The sequence below is a fragment of the Caretta caretta genome, chromosome 1 (genome assembly GCF_965140235.1).
Source record: "Caretta caretta isolate rCarCar2 chromosome 1, rCarCar1.hap1, whole genome shotgun sequence".
Lineage (NCBI taxonomy): Eukaryota > Metazoa > Chordata > Testudines > Cheloniidae > Caretta > Caretta caretta.
The window spans coordinates 116656944-116684837 of NC_134206.1; the positions used below are offsets into that span (position 1 = coordinate 116656944).

General features: G+C 39.3%; 1 long non-coding RNA gene across 7 annotated transcripts in view; it reads right to left on the reverse strand.

Moving 5' to 3' along the window:
* LOC125639685 (uncharacterized) overlaps nt 1–27894 on the reverse strand; it is a 291895-nt gene that overhangs the window by 174754 nt on the left and 89247 nt on the right. For all 7 annotated transcript variants that reach the window (XR_012669230.1, XR_012669231.1, XR_012669228.1 and 4 more), the window contains 2 exons: nt 4021–4330; nt 327–438 (listed from right to left, as the gene is read on the reverse strand). This is a non-coding gene — a long non-coding RNA (uncharacterized LOC125639685). The remainder of the gene's footprint in view (nt 1–326; nt 439–4020; nt 4331–27894) is intronic.

The following is a 27894-nucleotide window of genomic DNA, read 5'->3' on the forward strand; positions in this document are numbered from 1 at the left end:
CATTCACTGTCCCATATGAAGCTGATTAAACATTTTTCCTAGAGAAGAACAAACAGCTTCCCCCCCCCCTCACATCAGCAAACTCCTTTGACCACACCAAATTAGTCCACTGTAGAGGCAAAGCTACTCCGTACTCATTAGTTAGAAATTGGACTTACACAATGAGTAAAATGGTAATAGTTGTTGGACTCCTGGCTCTTCTGTCTGCTTTCTCAGAGTCTTCAAATGGAGCCAGTATACTTTCCAGGAAAATATAAATTAAAAATCCAAGCAAACCACTGTCCCCAAAGTCATTGCAAAGTCACTTTCAGCCATATTCTACCTACCTGTTAGGTCATGTTCTGGGTGGAAATCAGTTGTCCTAGAATGATGTTGGTCAGCTCCTTGAAGCATCCTCCAAAATGTCTCCATTATCTCCTTTAATGAGGGCAGGCTCATCTGCGAGTGATTGACATTACAGAATTAACTCACTTGTCAGTTTTAGGACAATTAACGTTAAGAGATTAATCTGTTTAAATGAGTTTTTCCCCAATAACTACTCTTTGACATCAAAGAAAGAGACATGCTAAGAACAAGGAAAGACTATAGAATGTTTCGGGAAAGACTTTCAAAGACACAAGGGGTAATTATGCAACTAACTGTCATTGAAAGTCATCGGTAGTTGGGCACCTCACTGTAATTTGTCCTTTTGAAACCCTTCCTCTAAAACGCTACATTTTTCGCTTTATTTAAAAAGGTCATTGCTCAGATACCACAGTGTTGTGTGTTTAAAGGAAAGAAACAGATGGATACATAGATAATCTAAGCATTTCTTTAGAACTGTAAATTGTCGTATGCTAGTTATACTGAATTAGATAGTCCCGTAAAACATTCATGAATAGTTCCTCTTGAATAGCTACCGAAAGATACTTTGAAATCACCTGGTAAAGAGGTGGGGCTGGGGTGGGAGGAGGAGGCAGGATCGTGGTGCCTAGGGACAAAGGTTACCCTGTACCTCTTTTCAAATGGACTAGTCCTATCAATTCATAACGAGTTTTCCTTTCAACATCCCCAGTTGCACCAATGAATGGTGCCCTGATGGACTAGTCTGTCAATCAATCAATACATTTAAGGATCACGTTCAGTATCCCCTACTAGAAGCAAATTATTTAGCACTGTACAACAATTTAGAATACCACTACAACCTTGTAGTTAGCTTCAGTTACATGAAATAACCAAAGGCAGGTTACAGTATGAAACAACACTCTATGTTTATAAAACAGTAACAGCGTGAAATGTTAAACGAATAGTTTTTGGTCCCAATTCAGATCATACTTCACCATGTGCCTAATTTTAAGCATGTGAATAATTCTTTTGAAGTCAGTGGAATAAGTCACATGCTTAAAGTTGACACATGCTTAAGTACCATGTTGGACTGGGATCTGGAGGAGTTATATAAGAAAACACAGGAAATTGCCAGTGGATGGTGGTTTGATTTTTTAAGGATTATATATATATGCATGGACTCAAGGACAAAACTCAAAGGACAGTCAGTAAAGAGAAGTTGCTGAGAATAATAACTAGCTGCAGTCTCCATCCTTCTCTTTAGCATAATATAATAATAATAAAAAACTTTGGAGGTCTGTCCTTGACACTGTAGATAAAGTTGCACTGAAAGTTCCCTTATAAACCTTATTTTGACCACTTTCCCTAACTTGCATTTAGCAACTTTAACTATAACTCAGCACTTTTTGGGTTTAGGTAGCACTGTAGTGGCACAGTGTTCTATAAAGCACAGAATAGTTTCTAATGTAAAAGCCAAAGCCTTCTCCCATTGAAGATGATGACAAAATTTCTATTGACACCAATAGAAGCAGGATGGGGCCTTAGGAGAACACAATTAACTTGGGCAAAAGCAAACACAAAGCAATAATTAAAGTGTGGGAGAGCGTGCAGACGTCACTGGCGAGCAGGCCGATCAAGAAGGGCATCATGAACAAAACGTGCTTTAATTTGAGATTTGTAGGAGAAAAGGGATTTCAATAACTTATAAGTTTTAAAGCAGGATTTGAAGGAAAGTGTGTGACCAGGAAGTGGAAGGCTATTTGAAATCTAGGGAAAGCAAGGTTGGAAGGTGAGAGTGGGAAAAGGAGACAAAGGGAGAATTAAAAAGAGAGAGACTATGTAGATCACAGGGAGGAGGAGGAGATGAGAGCAAAAATTTAGTCAGAGGCAAGACTGTGCAGCCTTGAATGTGAGGCTGTGTAGCTTGAATTGCATACAGTAAAATACAGTGAGCCAGTGAAGATACTTAAGTTGGGAGGAGATGGGTTAATAAAGCCCAGAAACAGAACTTTCTAACTCAGCTCTCATTTTTTGTATTAATTTAGCCTAAGTTCATACATCTCACATAATGCACCTATAGTAAATATTTAATGCATGGAGGAAAATGTTTCTCTGACCCACTTGTGCAGAGCCAGATTAACCTTTTTTGGGCCACGGCGCCTGGACCGTGGTCCTATCCCCCCTCCACCTGGCCACCGCTTGCACGGGGACGGGGGCACTGAGAGGAGTGAATAGCAGATGGGGCCTTGGGAGGGGAAGAGGTCGAGCGGGGACAGTGCCTTGGGGCAGAATGCAGGCGGAGCAGTGGGCGGCGGGGCCCCTTCTGAATATGGGCCTGGTGCCATTGTAAATCCAGTACTGCACTTGTGATCAATATGGCTTAAAACATGAGGACTCATAGCATATCTCTCTGGCCCCTATGAAAGATGTACATGTAAGGTGCATGTGGTCTGCATGTGTATGTACAGTACACTTCTAAATACTGCACTGATCTTTCTGAAAATCTACAATGATCGAAATTAAAAAATCTTCCAGCAGGACCCTGGGGCCCTTGTGGAGTCCCACTAGGGTGACCAGACATCCCAATAATAGTGACATTGTCTCAATATTAGAGGCTTTATCTTATACATGCAACTATACCCCCCCTCCCCGCACTGGAAAAAATGTGTCCTGATTTTTCACATTTGCTATCTGGTCACCCTGAATCCCACTGACCTCAATGGGATTCTGCAAGGGTTCAAGGGGCCACACTAGTGCTTCCTATTGCAGAATCATAGCAAGAACAAAATCAGCCTCTTGCTTTAGGGAGTGGAGAGTTATTTTGCTGACTAGTGTAAACCAAAGCAATGATGGGTTTTGCAAAGAACTTTCGATGCTTTACAATAAATCTGGATGTGCTTAAAAATCCCATAAGAGTTTTAAAAAAAAACCTGGATGTGTTTTCTCAAGTAACTATTTAAAGCATATTAGAGTTTATTTAATTGCACTGGGATTTTTCAAAGCATATCAGGGCAAAACAGCAGACTATAGGCCCCAATATGCTAATTAATAGCTAGCTAGACCCCTGAAATAAACCTGCAACACTTCATTAATCAGACAGTAATTGAATTGGCACAGTACTTCTGTGCAAACTATATGTAGATTGAAATACCAGTCTTGACAAGGGTGAGGGTAACTTTCTCCACAATAGTATGTTTTTGGACATTGAATTTACATTGTTCAGTGGGCAGTTGGCCTTCATATTTCAGTTTTCTGCACAGAAAATCCCAGATGACTGAGCCCAGTGAAATATTTCACATGCTGCCATGGTCTTTGAGGTAAGTACTTTTCAATGACCACAAGTTCAGCTCAGTGGAAAAGAACAAATCAGAACTGATTCATTTACTTTCTTCATCTAAAGACATCTGCCAATTAATGTTATTATAAAATAACAGTGTTGAACAGATGTTTCATTTGCTAAGTTTATATTTGACTGTTTGAAAGCTAACTACCTGGGGATTTAATTGACAAATACTTACAGCTTTGCTTATGAAAAATGAAACAATAAATTTTCCTGCAGAATTGATGAAGTATAAGTCTGGATATTGATTGCCCATAGTAAGAGCTCAGTGAGGAGCTGATTACCCCTGAAGGAAGAGAACAACAACAAAAAGGTACTTTAAGCTGTTTCCTATGAAGTGAGCATTCAGTACATACCCATGCTGTTGTGTGAGCTTGGGCGAGTCACCTGGCCTCCGTGTCTCTGTTCTCCTTCCCATGGAGGTCAAAGGGATTGTTCACAATCTTAAAGTTAAGTACGTGTTTAATTGTTTGACTGAACTGGGTCCTGAGTGCCTGCCAGTTTTCAAGCCTCCATCATCTTCTGCTGAGGTGCTAGAGCTGGTCGAAAAAGGTTGCAATTTCTGTTTTGTCTTAGCTGCATTTTATTCACTCCTATGCTTGAAGCCATTTTGATGAAGCTTTCAGAAAAAAAAAATCCACTGCAAGCAAGCATATCAAATTTCAGCTGTAAAGTAAGAGAGAGAAAATTTTAAGTAACTTAAAATGACCCACGATAATGAAAGCAGTTGGGCATCCTTAATTAATTATAAGCATTGACACTTACACCAGCTAGAATGTCTGTGTACCCATTGTACTTCACAACCCCAAAAAGCTGAATTCCCATGCCAAGATGAAACCAATAAGCGATAGTAAAAAGAAATGAGTAAATCTTAATGTATTGTATATGCCTATGAAGGAACCAATAATGAATTGATTTTGGGTGAGAGGAAACTAGGAAGGCAAACAGCTGTGATACTCACATCATTTATCAGAGGAAGCTACAGCTCTTTGATCTAAAAAACAAAGAAAACTACCTACTGTTTTTTCAACAAACAGTTTAAACCGATTAGGTAGTTTGAACTTCCATGCCTGTTCAGAGAAACACTATCTTTGGAGCTGGCTTGTTAATAAAAACTACTGTAACACGTTGGGGAATATATTCTCTAGCTATCTGATTTCTTCTAATCATTGTCCTCTTTCACTTGAGAATTTCCCATTATTCAGGAACATATGGACTAAACATTTCTTCAGTAATCATGTCTGAACAAAGTAATCATTCCCTCATTAACCAATTATTCCTCAGAATCAAATGAAACAGACATATTTTCTAAGACAATTTTCATTAATAAACCCTACGGAACCATACCTAACATATCTCCCATTCAAATGGCTTAATTCAAAGACCTCAGTGTAGATAACAAAGAGGGATTCTTGTTTTACACTAACGGTAAATGATCTCAGGAACAAGGTTAGAGATGGAATGAATACCAGATTGAAGAAAAAAGAAATGTTAAAAGAGCAGTAATTACTGGTTAAGTTATTTAACCTTTTGTGTGCTGTGAGCCTCTCCAGTACGCTCAAAACTTTTAGTACAAATCTGTTGATTTCAAAGACACTGTAAGAGCAGTGGGAACACAGGCTGACCAAAGGTCTTTGTGTGATAGCTGGAGGGGTAAGGTGGAGGGGGGCAATTGGCGATGCATGTACACAGCTAAACAAAATAAAAAACCAAGAGAATTTTTCTAACCACCAAGGAGGAATACTGACTGCTGCTGTGGTAGCACTGATATGATATTTCAGAAACCACTCACTCAAAGTGTATCCACATGAATCTTGGAAAACTGTATGTTATTTGGATTTTTAAATAGCTGATGACAAATCTGACATCGAGGAGTTAAAAGAAGAGCGTATCTAGCGCATTTGTTTTTAATTACTTGTTGCACACAGTAGTTTGAGACACATGTTCAGATACCATTCAGTTCTATGACAGGGCAGAAACTTCTTTACAACACTAGAAAACAATGTAATTTTATCCCAGCCTCTTTCCTTTGACTACTGAAACAGACAGTACTGAAATACAATGCACTCCCTCTTAAAGACATTGCCATGGACTCTGCATTCTTCCATTCATTTCTCTTTTCTCAGCCAGAAGTACGCATGTACCTATCTGAGAGTTATGTTGTAAGGTTAATTAGTTAAAGAGCCAAATCCTTCAGCCCTTACTTGGGTAGAATTCCCAAGGACTCAAGGTGATGGCCCATAACTTGAGAAGCACTTTGAAAATGTAAAGCTCTACTTAAGTGCTACATATTATCATCAGCATCTATTTCTGATTTACAATCTGTAGTCTTCCTGATGTCCATATAACTTGAATATCTATTTGCAGTGGAAAACAACAAGTATGACTGAATTTTTTACCCATCAGATTCTTCACCATTCTGTCTCCAGTATCTTACAATTCTATAATTTTTATTGCTATCTTCACTGGGAACAAAGAACGTGTTATTTAGTGTTGTAACTTCTGGCCCAACTGGTACCAGACTTCAGATTGCCACTCTCGAGAACAGCTAGGATACATACACCAAAAATATCTTCAAAGTTGTTCATCTAGCCTAACGATCTGTTAGTGGAAGGGTGCTGATTTCAAAATCCTTAACATTAATTTCATTTCTGTGTCTGTAAGTCGGAATGTTTCAGCCTAATCCTTTGTTAGACATTCATGAGCGCCAGTGACAAAATCGCCAATGGCAAAATGGTGATGACAGCTGTCATTCGATTGAGAAAGATGTAAGAACAGTTTTATTCATTGCCCCTTGAGCTCAGGATCTGGACACTTGATACATGATTACGGTTTTGTGCTTGTAATTTTCTGTATATAGGTACCCCGTCACCAGCCAGATGATTCACAGCTGTCATACCTAAAGGATTCCTAGATAAAGTCAATATATACTTTTTTTTAAAAAGCACAAAACATTCATTTCCATATCTGGTTTTATTTTTGAGATAACAACAGTAATAATTTATCCTTATACTTTAGAGGCATTTTCCTCACGTCATTATAGTGTTGTCTAACAGAGTCACCGAAGTTCAGGTTCAGCCATCATTTCTATGAAAAACAAATAACTGGCCTTTAAAAATCTACTCAGGTATGAAGTTTGGCATACATGGCTTAGCATGAAAACAATTAAAACAAAAACTTTGTTTAACGCAAAGATCCATAATCTACACATTAAGTATCCTTAATAGTGTACATTGATATGATGGACTTTAATGATTTGGAAAGAAAACATGTCAATGGTCTGGGGGTTAAAGACTCTCTATATACTGATTCATATGATAGATTGTTACAGTTCTGAAAGCCTCCTTAGGGTCTGTCTTGACAAAACTCCAACCATACAGACATTACAACAGAACCCATTGCAACACATCGTGGCAAACACCTACTAATGCCTTCATATTATGGATTCAGGCTCAGATGCCCTATGATGCTTTGTATGACACAATCTTGGAAAGGATTACTAATATACACTGGTAAGCAGGTATGTGCATATGTGCTTTAATACATATGTGCCTGCATGTATGTATGGTGCAATACTGTTCTTTCAATATAAAAAGGCTAGGAAACTATGTAGGCCAGTCTCTTCTCTGATTTAGCATATGTACCCACAATGTCTTCTTATTCAAAAGAAGCTTGCACTAGTTACTCCTGTTATTGCTTTTTCTCTGTGCACTGAATATTCTGTTTTATATAGTGATTGATTGTACACTTTGTTTCATATACTGTACTCATTATAGATATTTTTCTAACTTCTTTTGTGTCTGGCCATTTTCTAGCTTATGTTGATGGTGTTCGTTCCTTTTATTTGGAACTAAATGTAACTTGATTCCACTAATAAGGCCCCAATCCAGCAAAGTACTTAAGGATGAGTTTAAATTTAAGTACATCAGTAGCCTCTTGACTTAATAGCATTACTATGGTCACCATTAAAAGTCAGCTACCCAATAGGTCAGTATTGACTTTGTTACGGGGACTATTAAGCCTCATTGGGGTCCCCTTTAAGATCATCTTTTCCAAAGAGCACAGACAGTTTCCTTAACACGCCTAATAAATTAAGAACCTTGAGCCCAAGCATGATTGCCCTTTACTGCAACTTTTCCTATTTTAAATTGATATGGCATAGAGGGTGTTAAAATTCGATAAAATACAGCTGGAACGAGAATAAAACAAATGGAAAAACTCATAACTAACCATAGGTTACCAACCTAAGAGCGGTTTCAGAGTATCAGCCGTATTAGTCTGTATTCGCAAAAAGAAAAGGAGTACTTGTGGCACCTTAGAGACTAACCAATTTATTTGAGCATAAGCTTTCGTGAGCTACAGCTCACTTCATCGGATGCAACCTAAGAGCGTTAACTACATATCAATAACTTAGAGGGCAACATAAAAACAACCCACCAAGCCCCTTTGCTTAGCCTCTAAGTCCTCTCATTCTTTATGTAGGAAATTCTAAGAACAGCTGTCAAACTAGTCCAAAGACTAATGAGAGCTGAGTCAGGTGTTTGAAAGCAGCAGTTACACTCATTTCAGAGAGTAGGTTTCAGGTGACAGTGTAATAACCTGAGGAGAGGCTGCTGCCTGAAGTTTCTTGTGGATATATACAATATATTGTTGACATTTTTCCAAATAGATTTTGAATGCTTCAGTATCAGAGCAGAGTTCAGCCACATAATCCAGTTTTTGATGATCATATTTAGCAAGGTGTCTTGCCATGTACTATATTTACTAACAGGCTGGTGGCCAAGGTCAAAACAGGACATATCCTTTCCCAGGGCCGGCTCTAGGTTTTTAGCCACTCCAAACAAAAAATTTGCCACCCCAAGCTCTGAGAGCGCAACTGTCCAAGAGAGGGGGAAAAAAAAGTGGCCAGAATGCCGCCCCTGGAATTGTGCCACCCCAAGCACGTGCTTGCTTTGCTGGTGCCTAGAGCCGGTCCTCCCCTTTCCATTCTTGATGAAAACAAGTGCTTTCATCTCCAGGACTGTACTGAAGAGTCTTCCCTATTCTCTTTGTATTGTTTTGATGAAAAAAACCATCTTATTTGGAGATCATAGAAAATTATGCATGATATGTAGTTATTTGAAGCAAAAGCACTGACAACATAAACATGGAATCCCACAACATTCTATGCCATTCTTTAGGGTAAGAATGTTGCTGGCCCTTAGGAGAAGAGGCAGGATGGGGGAAGGGGATAGAGTGTAACCAGCCTGAATCCCACCCCCTCTTTGCGCAGTCCACATAACAGCAAATCACAATTGTGGTTCCAGTGCTCAGGTGACTGCTCTTCCCATGCACCCTCTTAAAGTCAGGGTCTCACCTTTATTTTTTGGGGTCTGGAGGAGAATATTTTATTGATTGATATTTTGGATCCTTTATATTGACGTTACAATTACAGTGTCTTGACACATATAGGGACACATCTTTCTTCAAAATTAACAATATTAAGCAATATATTGTATATTGAACATTGTTATATCATTAAATTTCCCCCTCCTTTTTTTCAAAATTATTTAAATATAACCTTAGCATGATAAACCATTCAACCATTCAATGATTTGGGGAGGAAGTTGGATGCTTTCCAGGATGGAAAGAAGAACAGGAGTAGCTTCCTTATTTCTGGTCTGAATCTTTTTAACAGGCCAATCCTCAATAGACATCTCTAAGTCCTGTGCAAGTTCTATCGCCAATATTTGTATTTATTTATTTCAGGATGGTTTTCCTTTTTTTTTTACACCATTTAGTAGTTCCATACCACACATATGAAAGAGCCTGGCTGTTTTGCATTTTGCATTCCATGCAGATACCTGGGACAATATTATGTATTTTAGTATATATAGATGGAGAAACATACATCTGGTAAACTAAATAGTACTGAACTTGAATTTTTTTTTAGTATTAGAACCAATATTTATTGTCTTCATTATCTCATTCCTTTCTTTTGCTGTTATCTCATATTTACAGTCTGCACTCTATCACTTAATAAATGTATGTGATTTGTCTTTTTAAAAACACAGTCACAAGATGTGTTTTAGACATAGTCTTGATTGCTCAAATTTCAAGGGTCTAGCCCTTAACTTTTTTTACTAGGAATTACATTAGTTTCAGATGCACACATCACTGTGTTCCTAGTTGTGAACTGTGTGCATATAATTTTTACCTGGCTCTTGCAATTGTCCTTATGTGAGGGTTCTAGCAAATGGGTTTGGGAATCTTGTTCCTCTTTATTCATCAGTGGTCCACCCTATATGGAATATACTAACTGCTTGCCTATAATAATAATGTAATACCTGGCATTTATCTGTAATTTTCTGTCCTCACTATAACTGTAGACAGAATGATTGTTGGAACAGAGCAAGAACTGGAATTTACCTTTCATGGGAAATTCTGTGATTTCTAAATTTGTTTTGTTCCAAATTGGAATGAAAACAGAATTTTCACAAAATAAAATTTCAAAAACTATTTGGTTGTGGAACAAACGTTTCATTTCAATTTTGACTTTATTTTTATACTATAAAATAAAAAATGAAAAATCAAAACCCTCCATTCTGTAATTGTCAAAGCAGAATGTTCTGACCTTGTCAGAATGGTTGTTTTCAACTCTCCCCTGCCAACATGAAATTTGGTGAAAACTAACACTTTCCTATGGGAAGTTTCAGTTTTGACAAAACAGCATTTTCCAATGGAAAAACATTCCAACAGAAAAATTTTACCAGCTCTAGTGATTGTTTGTTTCTGTGCAGTCTTAGTCTCATTACAAAGGGTGAGAACAGGTTGTTATTTGACTCATTTAATCTGTTTTAAATTCACTATCCTTGAATACTCTCATACATTAGAGTCTGATGCATGGAAACCGAATCTCAATCACTTGGAAGTTCATAGAAAGTGAACACAGAAGAGGCATGAACACAAGAAACCCATTTCTAAACTGAAGGGAATATTCATGACTCCCCCCCCCCTTTTTTTTGCAATACCCATTTAACTTTCCAAAATATTCACTGTTTATAAATTAATCAAAAGAAGTTACATCTATATATACATTAAGTTTAGTTTTCAGTTAGTGTGGCTAATTTTAGAACTGTGCAAAAATGAATAAAAATATTTTCACAAAACTTGGCTCAGCTTTCCATTTTGTTACAGGCAATGTGGCATCCACAAAATGTTACTTTTCTGTTCACCCTGAAGAAATGAGAAACCACCTTTGGCTCGAAATTTTGTATTCATGAACTTAAGTAGAAGTAATGTACAACTTGTTCACGATTTTTCTTCTGTCTATTGTAGGCGAGCAGAGTCAGAACAGAATATTGTTACGCTGCTGGATGTGGCTATTGCTCATCTCCTCTCTACCCAAGTTCCTCAAAGCTGATTCACTAAGCATACTCATACATACAGGGTGAAGTCCTGTCTCCGCTGAAATCAATGGGACTTTTTGTCTTTGACTTCCCTTGGGTCAGGATTTCCCCCCAGTGTCAGTAGTCTGACCACTGGTAGGTTGAAAGTATAAGTTGAAGTATTTTTCAAGTTGCAAGTTGAAGTGTTTTGCCTAGAATTGGGCATTTTTTTTTGAAAATAGGTTTATTTGCTGTAAAAGGCAGTTTCAGACCACCCCAAAACTACTTGTGAATTTATGTTGCATTAGCTAAATAGTTTTGACTGAATCAAAAAACTGAAATGTTGAAATTAAATGTTTAGTTTCAACCCGACTCTAAATTTTTCCTTCTAATTTCTAAATTCACAAAGTGCCAGGGTGGAAAGGAAGATCTGTCTTATAAAAGTTAGCCCAGGGATTAGGGTGCTCTCCTGCAATGTGGGAGACCCAGCTTCAAATCCCTCCTCCACATCAGGCAGAGGGAGGAATTGAACTGGGTCTCCAACATTCCAGAAGCATACCTAAATCACTAGCTACAGATTAGAAGGGAGTTCTGATTTCAGTAAGCTGAAAATTTGAGGAAAAAAGTTTTTGGTTTGACCCAAAACAAAACTTTATTTTTGATTTTTCAGAATTGCCAGCCAACCAAAATATCCATTATTCACCCAGTTCTAGTTTTGCCCATGCCGTTTCCCCAATGAAATTTGAACAAAAGACTATCAACATACTAGCATTTTGATCAGCTTGGCATGAAAGAAGAGGACCATGGGATGTAAATGATAGGATTTGGGCCAGGCAAGAAAGAGAAAATTCTGCTTCACTTATCAGCAAACAGCACCAGCACCTCTGAAAGCAGAACAAGCAGACAAATGAGCGTAGTCCCAATTGCACACAGAGTACAGTAGCAGCAGATATGTTAGACTGTTTCTCTAGCAGGATCCCAAACTGTACCCAAATCATTACTTATTCCTATGACATGTAGATGGCACACAGGAGTCATGATGATGATCCATAAAAACTATAAAAAAATGGTAAATGTGCACAGGAACAGCATCACATAGACAGAATTTCTGACCTACTTCCCCATGATCATCCTTTCTCACTATGTAGCCAATGCGTAGCCAAACATTACTGAGTCATACTCTCTGTTGAAAAAAACACTGGACAATACAAACGAGAAGGGAAGTAAATTTCACACTCCATGCAAGCACATGTGTTAATGCCGTCCAGAATTTCCTTTGCTTGCTTGTGAATCCTAACCTGAAATAGTTGTTTTTTCTCATTAAAATATTCTTACCCTGTTTCTACAGCTATAAACACCACTCTGAGATACAGCGAAAGTCATGCAAATCCAGTATTGAATATCCCCAAGTTACCTGTAAGAGCACTCAGTAAACCAGTCCAATAATATAAACACTACCGGTAAATGCATGCAATAACCGTCACCAACATGGTCCAACCACATATAAATATAGTGATAGGGACAATCACAATATTTGAACATGTGGATGCTAATTCAAACTACTCCAAATAAACCTGGAAGTTGAGGAATGTTAGGATAAATCCTGTTCAGACACATAGGACTAGGAGGACCTAAGGCCATGTCAATTAACATGGCAATGGAACCACACATCGTCAGTTGAGGATCTTGACTTGGGTCTAAAGAATTTCTGATTTCTTGGTCATTTGTTCTGGCATGACCCTGATTACCTTCAGTACTTGGCTATTTCTGGGATCTGTCCTCCATTCTCTTTGGAGAGACGGTGCTCTGAAGTTTTATTTGCTTCACATGTACAAATGTGTAGCATGTACACCTCTCCAGAATTACTCACCCTGGGCAAGCTGGGGTGGAGGAACATGGATCTGTAGCCACTATATTTGCACTGTTTCATATTTAATAAATATCATGGGCAGAAAGCATGCTATCACAAAACTTATCCATTAGTGATGTTAAAAAACTGTCTCACATGGCATCATATGGAGGTGCTCCTATCTGCATACCTCTGACAATGAAAATAGAAAATATTTTATATACTGAGAAACAGATATGACCTGAAATATCCATGATACACAGATTTTGAAACAGAGTTCCAAATATGATGTTATTTGTGCATTTCAGTGTTTGTTATTCATATTCATTCACATTCCTAGCAGGCATATGGGCAGAGTCTATACAGAAGCCAGCAGAGAGGAAGAAGCAACTAAAATAAACAGATGGGTGGACAGGGAGGAAATAATATTAAGTAGTTAAACCCATAATATACTCTCTAGAAAGAAAAATAAAAGGGCTAAGAGAAAAAAAAAGTCAAGCAATAGCCCTCCCTGCCTTTCTCCCAACACACACAGAGAAAGTGATAAGGCCACTGAGGGAAAATTATATGGTGTCCATAAACAAATACAAAGATCATAAACATTAATGTGGGAGGAAGAAACATATATACAGGGGTCAGACTCCACTCTTTGTTACACTGATATAAGTGGAGAGTAACTCCATTGATTCTTTCATGGAGTTCTTCCAGATTTATACTGATGCAATTGAGAGCAGAAGCTGGCCCCCAAAAAGGATTTGATTTTAACCAAAACATTATGATGAAATGAAAATTCAGTGGAGGGCAAAGAGTGATGGATATAAACTTCAGCTCGTCAAATAATGAAAGACAAATTCATGAATAAGTGACTCAAATTTGATTTGTCGTTATTGGTGCAATCATGCTATTTATTATTCTCCTAATCTCAGTTGAAAGTTTCAGGCATCCAGTCAGGGAGCAGAAATAATGCTAGAACTGGGCGACATTTTTCAGATGAAACTTTTTTGTTGTTTAAAAATGCAGATTCTGGTTAATCAAAACATTTTTTCAAATTTGTGTTGAATTTGGCCAATTGTGATGGTTCAAAACAAAACACAACAAAATTCCAAAATTTACAAACATCAAATATTTCAATTTGATATTTTCAAATTTTAAAAAGGTAACCCCCCCCCTCAACATTAAACATTTTGTTTGGGGTCAAACAAAACATCTAGTTTGAGCCAAAATGAAATGTTTGCAACTTTCCAGTTTGGAAAACAAACAAACAAAAACAACAACCATCCTTGCATAAACCCCACCCCTCTACCTTCCTAAGAGGAGCAAAAGTCAAAAACCCTTTTTTAAAAATGTAAGATATTTTTGGGCCCCTGTAACTCACATACATTCGGTCTTCTAATATTTGAATGTGGGGTGAGGAGAGACCATAAACCTAAATGTCAGCAACGACTGGGAATGCTGATGTTTTAACAGACTGTTACCTTGAAATATGCAAAGCCCACCTTTCTAGAATGACTGGGGAGAACCTTGTAGAGATCTTGTCCCCTTTAGCCCTTCACTTATCTCCTCCCATGGGAAAGGATGATTTATCCCTTTGATATTATTTCTCCTGTTAATCCAGTGGTTATCTGTATTGGAGACATTGGGAATACAGTGGTCTTTTTGAAAAATAAAATAAATGGAAAGGGAGATTAATAAATTAAATGTCAGAACCCTACAAATGACTGGACCTTATCCCTAATACGTAGCATACCATTGTCCCCTTTTTTACTTTTGATTTTAAATGTTTACAGTCAACTCTTTCCATCCGTTTGGCAAATACACTGATTGTTTTTTCTATTCAGAAGAAGCTTAATACCAACAGAAGAGGCCTTATCTGTTCTAAAGGCGGTGGAGTGCCCTGGTGATTCAAATCCTTAACATTGTTCAGCATTATATTTATATTTTGAATATATGTATCCGACACCATAGCAAATTAACAATATTATTCTTTGGAACAGGCGCAAACACGCTCACTGAAATCATGGGTATTTTTAGAAATAACCATCTTGCCTTTCACAATATATAGAGTTGGTTATTGTTCTTTTTATACATTTTACCGTGTGTACGAAACTCCCTGATTTTCAGTTTCCTTTGAGGAGTGGCTATTATATGTTCATGCGACTAATACCCTCCAATTCTGAATTAAATGCTTTCTTATTCTACCCCTGGGTAACACAAGAGTAGATTTGCATAAACCTGTCCTTTTGGAGTCATTTGTTCTTCACCTAAAGATGAGTAAAGAAATTGGAAACAGGGATTTTGTTGGGTGTAGTTTTACTGTGATATATGAAAAGTTGTACCTATATTTATAAACAAATAAGACATTATACATTATGGGGAATATCCCCCCTTTGATGTCCATGCATTACTGCCATTTGTAAGAATTACATGTGCATATCAGTCAGAGAATACAGCACTTCATTTCAGTTCAGAAAACATGGGGATAGGTCTTTATTTGCTTAATTATAATTTGGCCTAAAAAGAATTGGTATTGTCTTACAGATGGTCACCTATGCTGGAAGCTCATGAAAGAATCCTAAATTGTGGAATGATTACTCTAAATTTAGGGAAGCATCAACTCCCTAATGCTAAAGGTGGAGCCATGCTGATAAACATATTAGTATTTCTTAATTCAAACACCTGTTCTGCCTGAAAGATACATAAAGAAGCTCTTATTTACTGCTTGCATCTCCATTTCAGATTTAATCTCACTATAAATTCATCTCATGTTAATTTATGTGCAAACAAAGACACACACATTTTAAATATCTGAAATGCTGGAAATAAACTTATTTTTAATTTTGTGCTTGTTTTCCATTTGTCAACCAGCAAATGAAAGGACTGAATAAATCATGCGCTAATTGCCAGCGGTGCTAAATTTAGGGTGAGATCTGGAATCCTTTTGATCAAAACCGCTGAATATGAAATCGTCCTCAGCTCTCTAGGCAACTTTATCCGCCTTTCTATTCTCCATCTGTCAGTCACCTGGGAATTTGTGAACTATTCCATATGTCAGGCTTGTCAATCACAATGGAATGTGGGAACTATCTGCCTACTGCATAGGAATTCTTGTTAAAAATTAATCTGCTTTAAACTGGAAGGTCTATATTTTGAATACCATATTGTTTAGGGTTTCTAAACATTTTTACCTGTATAAGGCTAATGAGAAATTGTAAAGGACATGGTTATTCACATATCTTTATAGGCTATTTTATATATACAATTTATATATTAGTCTGGTTTTGAAGTTTACATTGGTTTCTATCATCCACTTTCAGTTGCTCAGAGTTTTCTCAATCAATTCCTTAGGGGCTGAAATTTTAGATTCTTTATCTTAGCCCAAAGATGACTTTTTTAAAGTATGAGTATGATTGGTTTAGCCATTTTTGAATAGGTGATCATGAAAAAAATCAATTTACCCCATGTGTTCTGACTGAACTTTTCTTCACAATTGGAGCCAGAAACTTAAAACTTACCTTGTTTTGCAGTGTGCATTAAACAAAGCACAACAAGTATGAAGAAAATTGTTTCAGGAGTTTAAAAATTTAGGTAAGTTTCAAGTTGACATTTTTTATAAAACTTTGTATTAGAATTTTCTGTTAGTTGCCTCTCTGCCTTCATAAAGGATACTTCAGTTTAGGACAGTTTTCATTACATTTGGACAGGACATATTCATTTGGTCTTCCTCAGTTAATGATGTATTTGTTACAGATACTTCTTCCTTTAAGGAATCTTCTGTCTTGGTTATGTACATATAAGTTTAAGTCAAATCAACAAAGGATACACTGCAACTTATTAGCAATATTCCATATAAAAATAAGGGAGATGAAAAGTACAATCTAGTGCCAAACATCCAAAAATCCAAAAGCTTAAATTTCTACTCAGACATTTTTCCTGATGTTTTGTACACATTTTCTTGTTAAATTAAACCTTAGCGAGTTATTCTTTTATTTACTTTAGATCACTAAATATACAGGATCCATATATACAATACAATGGTGAGACAGAGGTGAAATCTTGGGTGAAATCTGGCCCTGTTGAAATCAATGGGAACACTCACACTGACTACAATAGGGCTGGGATTTAATTTCTTAAATTTTGGAATGTCCTGATTTATGAATGTTTGATTTCTCAGCCATATATGTTGTTTATTAAGTATAAAAAGAATGAAATACACATGAAACATTAAGGACCCAATCCTTCAATCACTTGTGAGTAACTTTATTTATAGTTGCCAGCGGAACTACACATGAGTTGTTTCTTCTGTGCCTAAGCATTTGCACTGTTGAAAAGAGAAAGCAAAGGCAGGATATTATAAAGTAAAATCAAAGTATCTACAACAATGATAACTCAGCCACACTGCAAACAGGCAGTATTTTCTGTTCATGCTTTTTTCAACAATTCTTCCCTTAGCTCCTCCCTTGCTGCTAGCTGGTGTGACAAGAGAAATGTCTTCAATCTTTTACAGGGTGTAGCATAGATTTCCTCTTGTACTCACACAGTTCCACCAGCTGACGCACTCAAAGCTCCACCCATTCCCTACCCGACCCTGACCTCTTGCAAACAATGAGTAGCAGCATACCCACCAAGTCTGCCTGTCTCTGCACCTTGTGCTCTGATTCAGGCAAGCCATACAGAGCCATGGTGATGAGTGACAAGTAACAATCTTGTCCAAAGCATCCAAATGAACTTTGATGTAGGAAACTTAATCTTATTTCTGGCTTTCTTTGCACTGAAAACATGGCATTACTGAACATAACATTATTGCATTTAATTTGTATATTTAAAGAAAAAAATCAAGTATTTTATATTTAATGTGTGTGTTTTGCACACACACACAAACACACTTATACATGCTTGTATGTCATTTAGAAACTTGGAATCACTGTGTTATCAAAAGAAAAATGCTCCTTAACCTAAAATATATGTTAATATGCTTAGATACACTTAGCAAAATTGCATCTGAGTTTATCCTCTATTAGACGTCAAAACCTCATGAATGTAGATACACATATTACCAAATTCACGGTCCATTTTGGTCAAATTCACCATCATAGGATTTTAAAGATCGTAAATTTTGTGATTTCAGCTATTTAAATCTGAAATTTCACAGTGTTGTAGCTGTAGGGATCCTGACCCAAAAAGGAATTGTGTGCGGGACACGAGGTTATTGTAGGGAGGGTTGTGGTACTGCTACCCTTACTTCCGCACTGCTGCTAGCGGCGGCGTTGCCTTCAGAGCTGGGCAGCTGGAGAGCGGCGGCTGCTGGCCAGAAGCCCAGCACTGAAGGCAGAGCCACCTCCAGCAGCAGCACAGAAATAAGGATGGCACGGTATAGTGTTGCCACCCCTTTTTCTGCGCTGCTGCCTACAGAGCTGGGCCCTCAGTCAGCAGCTGCCACTCTCTGGCTGCTCAGCTCTCAAGGCAGCAGTGCAGAAGTAAGAGTGGCATGGTAGGGTATGATATTGCCACCCTTACTTCTGCCCTGCTGCTGGTGGGGCGCTGCCTTCTGAGCTGGGTGCCTGGCCAGCCGCCCAGCAATGAAGGCCGCTCAGAAGTAAGGGTGGCAATACTGTGACCCCCCCAAAAGAACCTTGTGACCCCCCCTGCAACTTCCTTTTGGGTCAGGACCCCCAGTTTGACAAATGCTGGTTTCCTCTGTGAAATCTGTATAGCAGAGGGTAAATGCACACAAAATATTTCACGGTCCATGACGTGTTTTTCATGGCTGTGGATTTGGTAGGGCCCTACATAGTATCTAAGGAAAACAGTAGATGTTTAACAAAGGTGTGTTTCAATGCATTCTATTCATACTTGCATACTTCCACACAGCAAAAATTAGTAATATTAAAACTGAAATAAAGGGTAGCACAGTTTATTCCTTTCTTTATGCTGTTTCTCTCTCTATAATCTGCTAAACCATACAAAATAAGAGCTACCAAGCTTCATGTTCAGTTTTTTCCTGCAACATTATCAAAATTTCTCAATTACATTTGTTATTTTTTTTTGTGGTATACGAGTCTCTGTCAAGACCTATGTGCACTCCATTTTTTTCTTTATCTGTTATTTTTGTCCAACTTTTCCCCTACTTTTGAAGCTTCAGATATTTGCTGACATACCTCCATTTCATTATTAAGGTTGCATCTTTACATGTAACTCCTTAAATATAAAAACTCCCCAGAGATTTCTTGGAAATACTTGGCTGCTTTGGATAATACCCTACATCTGTCTATCAGCCCAAGGCCTTCCGATCATTTCAGATTCTGAGAAAAGGCATGGTGTTAAAATAAAACAGTATGCAGTAAATAAGTATAATGTATGTGCACACAATACACACATCGGGCCAGATCACAGGCACCCAGCACAGGAGAACAGGGCCCACAAAAGTGGACTGGCAGGAACAAGTCTGGTACCAAAACACAATGTATGACATCCTCCTTCCATACTGAAACTGACCAATTATTTCTAGTCCTTATTTTCTCTCTCTTAATCAGATTATAACCCACAAAAGTGTTCGTCCTCTAAATTTATGACTACTTAATTTCCATCATAACCTTTTATTAAGGAGTTTATTAAAAGGCTTTTTGGAAGTCCAGTTATATTTTGCTGACTGGTTCTCCTTTGTCCATTACCATAGTGACTACCTCTAAGAATGCTGATAGGTTGAAAAGGTAGTTTCCCTTTTCAGAAGTCCAAGATGCTCTGTGCCTATCAAATCATACCCATCTAAGCATTTTATACCTTATTCTGACCCACTTAACTTATTCTCTGCTGCCTTCATGTTAACTAGTGCTTGACATGGCACAGAGTGCCCTAACCTGATGTTTCCCTAGTTACTACATTACCAGCAGCGGTAGAGCCCTTTATGCCCAACTGCTGTTGGATAGGTATGGAAAAGCAGCCTGACACACCACTGGAGGAAAATGGGCCTCTTGAAATTAGGTCAGTGGTGCATAAGGCCATTGAACCAGGATGCTCTGTCTGGTTGATTAGTTGATGTAGGTTTCTGGCCTACTTTGTCCCTGCTGGCTGGTCTAGGCAGGCAGAGTTAGGAACACTGGTCAGCACTCAGAGGTGCAGCTGACTGCTGTGAGCATTGTTGAAAATAGCAAACACAGAGACTGGAGTCTCAATAGCCATGAGCTGATAAATAGCACGGATATTCACCATACCTAGCAAGTCTATTATGCAATTCACACATTCCGCATCCAGAATGTTACTCTGACTTTATGCAATTTTTTAGTGGAATTTAAGAATTTTCAAAAATTTCCATCTCATAAATTTATAATAGGTTACTAATATTTCAGCTCCTGGAATGTCATTCTGAGTTAACTGGATGGTTTTGGTTTGCATTGTTCTTTAATGAACACTTTACAATAAAGCAGATTTTTAAAAATAAACAACTGAAATTAACAAAAGATGCTTTTGCTCTACCATTTTCTGTTCTAGAAAGAGAATACCAAGTTGTCACAGCATATTCCATGAAAACTGGAATCCAACTATATATTTCTTCTCTCCTGTTGTATTGTACCTGTTGTAGTAATGCCTTTTGTACTTCACACTCAGGTTATCACATAGTGTTTTCTAAATGCATGCATTATTCTAGGTACCATAGTGGTAAAGCAGTAAATATGTGGGCAAATTAGACAGCTTAATGCAGAAAATATAATTGTTCACTCAGGACTAGATTCACAAAAGGAGCTAAGCACCTACCTGCCACTTTAGGCACCTAAATTCCAGAATCAGTTCCCACTGGGGTTCACAAAATCCTCACACAGCTGCCCCTGAACCATGTAGGTGACTAAGAATCACTCAGTGCTTAAATTTTTGCAAAAAAAATTCCCTACATGCTTATGGCCATTATCTTTGAACACTCATGGCGATCGTGGGAAGGCCCGGACGACTGAAAAAAGGCTAATGTAGTGCCCATCTTTAAAAAAGGGAAAAAGGAGGATCCTGGGAACTACAGGCCAGTCAGCCTCACCTCAGTCCCTGGAAAAATCATGGAGCAGGTCCTCAAGGAATCAATCCTGAAGCACTTACATGAGAGGAAAGTGATCAGGAACAGTCAGCATGGATTCACCAAGGGAAGGTCATGCCTGACTAATCTAATCGCCTTCTATGATGAGATTACTGGTTCTGTGGATGAAGGGAAAGCAGTGGATGTATTGTTTCTTGACTTTAGCAAAGCTTTTGACACGGTCTCCCACAGTATTCTTGTCAGCAAGTTAAAGAAGTATGGGCTGGATGAATGCACTGTAAGGTGGGTAGAAAGTTGGCTAGATTGTCGGGCTCAATGGGTAGTGATCAATGGCTTCATGTCTAGATGGCAGCTGGTATCAAGTGGAGTGCCCCAAGGGTCGGTCCTGGGGCCGCTTTTGTTCAATATCTTCGTAAATGATCTGGAGGATGGTGTGGATTGCACTCTCAGCAAATTTGCGGATGATACTAAACTAGGAGGAGTGGTGGATACGGTGGCAGGTAGGGTTAGGATACAGAGGGACCTAGACAAATTGGAGGATTGGGCCAAAAGAAACCTGATGAAGTTCAGCAAGGATAAGTGCAGGGTCCTGCACTTAGGACGGAAGAATCCAATGCACCGCTACAGATTAGGGACCGAATGGCTAGGCAGCAGTTCTGCGGAAAAGGACCTAGGGGTGACAGTGGACGAGAAGCTGGATATGAGTCAACAGTGTGCCCTTGTTGCCAAGAAGGCCAATGGCATTTTGGGATGTATAAGTAGGGGCATAGCGAGCAGATCGAGGGACGTGATCGTTCCCCTCTATTCGACATTGGTGAGGCCTCATCTGGAGTACTGTGTCCAGTTTTGGTCCTCACACTACAAGAAGGATGTGGAAAAGTTGGAGAGAGTCCAGCGAAGGGCAACAAAAATGATTAGGGATCTGGAACATATGACTTATGAGGAGAGGCTGAGGAAACTGGGATTGTTTAGTCTGCAGAAGAGAAGAGTGAGGGGGGATTTGATAGCTGCTTTCAACTACCTGAGAGGTGGTTCCAAAGAGGATGGTTCTAGACTATTCTCAGTGGTAGAAGAGGACAGAACAAGGAGTAATGGTCTCAAGTTGCAGTAGGGGAGGTTTAGGTTGGATATTAGGAAAAACTTTTTCATTAGGAGGGTGGTGAAACACTGGAATGCGTTACCTAGGGAGGTGGTAGAATCTCCTTCCTTAGTAGTTTTTAAGGTCAGGCTTGACAAAGCCCTGGCTGGGATGATTTAATTGGGGATTGGTCCTGCTTTGAGCAGGGGGTTGGACTAGATGACCTCCTGAGGTCTCTTCCAACCCTGATATTCTATGATTCTATGTTTCTGCCTCTACGCATGCACACTGCAACCCCATGCCAGGTGTCCCGATGCCTACCCTCAGTGTGCTAAACAAAGCAGGAGAAGATAGACCTTCCTCCATCTAACTTACCTGTAGGGCTCAATCTGATATGTGAGCCCAGACTTCATTTACTGGATCGGGCCCCTATAGGTGAGCTTACACAAAGCATTGAGGTGGGAGGGGGGGCAGGGAGAACAAGTGGCGGGGGGACATGGAGGACCAGCTCCCTCATAATTGTTAGCCCAGAAGTGAGGGTACTCACCTTATATGTGGAAGACCCCAGTTCAAGTCTCCCCTCTGATTGAGGGGAAAGAGGAATTTGAACAGGCATCTGCCACTACTGAGGTGGGTGCCCTAACCATTGGGATAGGGGATATTCTGATGTGGGGCTCCCTCAGTCTCTGCTGATAAAGCTGTTCCACTGAGGATAATAAATACAAGAAGTCTTTAGAGCAGTGGGCCTGTATGGTGTCTCCCACAGCTCCTAGGTGAGTACTAGAGGTATGCTGAAGACTAAATTTTAGGCCCGATTCAGACCTCAACTGGACCCAAGCCCACACAACCCAACCTGAGCCCAAGCGGGTCAAGTCATTTTCTGACCTGATCCTTCCCCCAAACCTGAGTCAGCACTGTCACCACCTCTTGCCTGTGGGGTTGGCCCAGTGGTAGCCATGCTGTGCTGGCAGCTTCTGTATGTGCCAGCCGCTGCGAGCCCTGCTCCGGCCATCTGCCACTCCCTGATGCACTGTGTGCGCACTGCGGAGCGATAGGTGCTGCGATTCCTCAGCACGCTTGCTCCACAGCGCACACAGTATGGCAAGGTGGTAGTGGCTGGCAGAAGTGGGGCGCGCAGCTGCCACCAAAATGACTCCCTGGACAGGATGAGGAGAGCCGACCCGAACCAAGCCCGAGAAGATGCGATGGTTTTCCCACCTGACCTGGCCCTGACACCGGTAGTCAGGTCCGATTGGCTTTGGGTCAGGTTGCAGGGCATTAGCTCTAACAATCAGCTATAGAGTCGTTCTCATTCTCTTTCTCTCTAGCCCAAGCCAGAATATCCCATAGCCCTGTTGGCTGTGGCACTCACCTGAGAGGTGGCAGATCCCTGTTCAAATCCCTGCTCGGACAAGGAAGATACGGCTCGGACAAGGGTCTCTCACATCCCAGGTGAGTACCCAACCACTGGTCTAAAAGTTACGAGGAAGCTTCTCTCCCTTTCCCTTTCCCTCCCCCCCGCACTTCTTGCTAAAACAATGGAGGTGCCTAATACCCAGAGAGGGTTTGCAGCTGAGAATCCCAAGTAGAGGGAGGCATCTCCCTGCAGCCCCAGACCTAGGTACCTATCTCCAAGAGAGGGGTAGAGCTTAGCAACGCCGGCTAGCTTAGGTGAGGCGCCTCCCAGTGAGCTGGCTTTTGTAAATCCCATTGGGAAGTACCTCACTCTCCCCATTCATGGTATAGGGAACTTAGATGCCAAACTCAGGCTTTGCGAATCCCAAGGCACTAAGTTCCTTTGTGAATCTTTCCCTCTGAACGTATGCCTGCACTGCCCTCCCTACAGCAGCGTGTAGCGTACACACACTATAACACTCCCCTCCTCCCGGCAAAAGGGCATAAATAGCAGTGCAGATAGTAAGGAACTGCTTAGGTGAATAACGACATGCCTGAATCCTGTGGGCATGTACCTGACTTCGTGCCACACGGTTCTCTTCTGGCCAAGTGGTGCCTCCCCCATCTACATTACTATTTTTTTGCAGCGTAGAGTCTTGCTGTTTCCTTGCTGCTGGAGCCTTTTACTGACACAGGTGAAGGGTCCAGCAGCAGGGAAAAGAGTCTGGCAGTGGGGAAGCAGCTGGGAAAGGCTCCGGCAGCTCCCAGCTGCTGGAGCTTTTCCCCACTGCAGAGGCCTGCTGGAGCCTTTCCCTGTCCCAGGGAAAGGATCCTGCAGCAGCGAGCTGCCTGAGGCTTTCCTTGCTCTGGCAGCTTCCCCCTGCGTCCGGAGTCTTTCCCCACTGCATCCACTCTGCCAGAGCCTTTCACTGACGTGTGTAGCTGCACGCCACAGCGTGGACACCAGCCTGGTTTTCCCTGTGACATGTAGCTACACATACAGTGCAAATGGTGTGCAGTATAGACTTAGCTGAGTCTTGGACATAAAAATCTGTTTATACTGAGAAGATATTTCCCACTGAGAAACAGGAGCTACGCCTTACTCCTTTAAAATATTATTATGGACTCTAAAAGTCTTTAAGATAGCTAGCTAGAGAGAGATTTAAGGGGCATCTATATGTTTTAAACAGAAGACTGCACCTCTAACAACACCGTACCACAGAACGACACTGTGGTGTAGCCAGTGGGTTTTGTGAATAGTGGAAATATGTTCTCAGTGAAACATATTCTTTCTTTTGAAAGAAAAGAACAATAGGGCTATGACACCGCCACTGTCAACATTGGCTTTTACTGTTACTGCTAGCAGCAACTGTTGTCTGAAAAGGGAGCAAGCAGAACTTTGCTACAGAAGAGGCTGTAACAAGATGGTATTCAAAGAGCAAATATTTTTAAGATTAGACACCCTTTTCGCCTGCACCCAAAAATATAAGCATCCCAGGGCTGAACTTGATTTCTCCATGAATTCTGAATCCTGATCGACACTCACATTAAGTTCTTTCCCCTGTTTGATTGTTGGAGGCTGTGCCCCTTCTGACCATTCCAACCAACACCTGGATAGCCAGTGTAGATTCTCCATCACCTCTGACCCAACATGCTTTGAAGAAATTAGCTGATGATTCATAAACTCATGACACTAATAAATCTAACTGTAAAAAATTCATTTTTCTTCTATTAAATTAAGTTTTAAAAACATTATAGAGAATTTATTGGCCTTATTTTTCCTGACGTTTAAACAATGTTATAAACACATTAATACTCAGCGATCATCATTAAAAGTCAACATTTAACAACATATTTTTTTCTGATTTTATGTAAAGGACCAGAATGTGATGTAGGAAATAAAACTGATGTGCATTGTACACACACACACACAGAATTGTTGCTATGAAGAGTCAACTTTTGCCAAGAGTTGAAATGTGTGTGAAATACCAGAGCATTTTCATAATTCCAAATATAAGTAAAAACAGGTCGTAACTGATGATTTATTCCTACAACCACGGTATATCCAAAATACACCGTCATTAACATTTGAACCCATCTTTTTTTTTTTTACCTGTTAAGGGTAAACAAGTGCTTGCACTGCTGCCTAGCACATATTCCTTTGTGCTACTTTCACTAATTCTCAGCTATGAGTAAATTTCCCTTCAACTTCTGGCTGAGAACAATGGATTGGCATCAATGTCAGAAGAGTCCCTGAGTAAGACCATAGGAAGAAAGATTTCACTGTGCAAACACAGCCATATTATTTAACTTTGGTGGATAGTTGCTTAAAAAAAATTACTGTTGCTTAGCCCCCTACCTCCAGTGTTTATGTCTCCCATTGTGGAATTCTGCTCAAAGCCTACATTCCTTTTTCTCACTATAGTGGAGATCTTCAAAAGATTCCCACACATGGCTTGAGCTTTTGCCCACTCCCAGGGCTGTCCCTCACTGTCCACTGTGGTTATCATGCTCACGCAAACTCTTGAGCAGTTTTTGTTTTCTTCCACTCTAAGTGATGGACTTTGGACCTTATTCACCATCTACAAGATATTGCACTTTGTTTGGAAATTGACTTACATGAACTCAGAACAAGATATTTTTATTGTCAATAAACTTCATATTTTTGTTACTGCTTTGTGTTTCAAAATTTCATGCTTGGATTCTGCTAATAACTACTGCTGCATTTATTTTATAGTTTTATTTTGAGGTAGGCTATCTTGTCTTTTTAAAGACAGTAGAAGAACACTAAAGCAATACTTTGAAAAATGCTACAATGTATAAATAGCACTTCTGAGAACATAAAGTAAGCTTTGTTGTGTTATCACACAGCAGATCTAACAATATACTACAGATCTGTACTGTCAACAGGAAGAATTAAAAAAAACCAAGCACAACAGTTCTACAAGAATTCTTCTTAGGAATGCTTCTTAGGAAAACCACTCAATTTGCTTGTCTCTCTCTCAAGGCCAAGGCATCTCATCTTTGCACAAATAATTTTCTGCAGTGAGTAACAGCAATACTTTTTCAAGCAATTTTCTGTTTTGTGTCATAACAGACTTTGTGTTGTTGTTTCCAGAAAAGTTTCTTGCATGATTTTAAAAAATCTCACACTGGGTATATTATCAGTGTTGAGCACAGAGTAAACATACTTTTCTGTATTAGCAATTATTGATTTTCTTGTTTTACTAGATTGCAAAAGTGACTCTTTTATTACACAAAGTCTTGAGGCTCTTCCCTGTCCCCCCAAAAAGAAACCAGTTCACACAATGACAGCTACTTCTAAATGTGTAGCCAATTGCTCAGTTACTCTAGCCAATCCTCAGACTTTGGCTTCAGTATACAAGACCAATTAAAACAGGAACACTGGCAAGAAAACATAATAATGCTTCCTTCAATTTATTACTTACGGTAAATGGGTTACAACAAAACAAAAGCCTCTAACGGATTCTGGGACTGATGCATTGCTTCTGTACTGTAGATAATTAAGTGTTTTAGTGGGAAATTGTTCATAGGATGGATATACAATTAGACAAATTTGTTCACATATCATGTTTCATTGAAGTCTGTATGAGCTTTCTATACTTGGCAATGGGTCCTGATCCTAGATACTTTTATGCCTGATTAATTGTCAATATTAGGCAGGAGTTTGCTCATTAGCTCCTTGCAGGGCACATCTCAAATTGCAGCAAACTCCATTTAGAGATGATATGCTAACTGTTAATAAACTACACTGTTTCACACACACACAAAAAAACAACTCACCCACTAGCTGGATATACATACCCGTACATTTTCTATGAGAACTGAAAAAATACAAATTATTCTCTTGTATACACAAGTTGTGGCTGCTAGTACTGTTAACTTATTAACTTATTCAGGGCTCCCTAGTGAATAAAAGCATACCAACATAAATTTACTGTGTATTATTCATGCTACATTTTAAAGTTTTCAATCTGTCATGTCAACGGCTTTAAATCATATCTACACCGATGAGCTACACCGGCGTCATTTTTAAACACAAAGGAGTAAATTAGAGAACATCTTGCTGCACAACAGACATTTATTTTGTATATTTCTTCCCAAGGACTCATTGCCTTGATAGAGAGATTGAAGGATGACAGAGGAGTGGATATATATTTGCATCTGATAACTCATACTTTTTTTACGTTAGTTTTGCTTTCAATCTAGGTAAGTTATAGTTCACTCAACAGTTCACCTTCAGCGGCAAAAGCCTGTTCTTCCCCATTAAGTAGTCTTATCATAACTAAAACTTAGCATATCTAAAAATTAAGCATACTTTATTGGCATAATTGGTCATGCTCCTGGATTTTGAAACCATTTCTGATAGCTGCAGATAGAAGTCATGTGACATTATTAGTAGAAGTCTTTGCCCAGCAAACCAACAGGAATCAACAAGGGGTTACACAAGTGAGGCAGCAGACCATGTACATCATCCAGTTATTTTAGGTGCTGACCACAAAA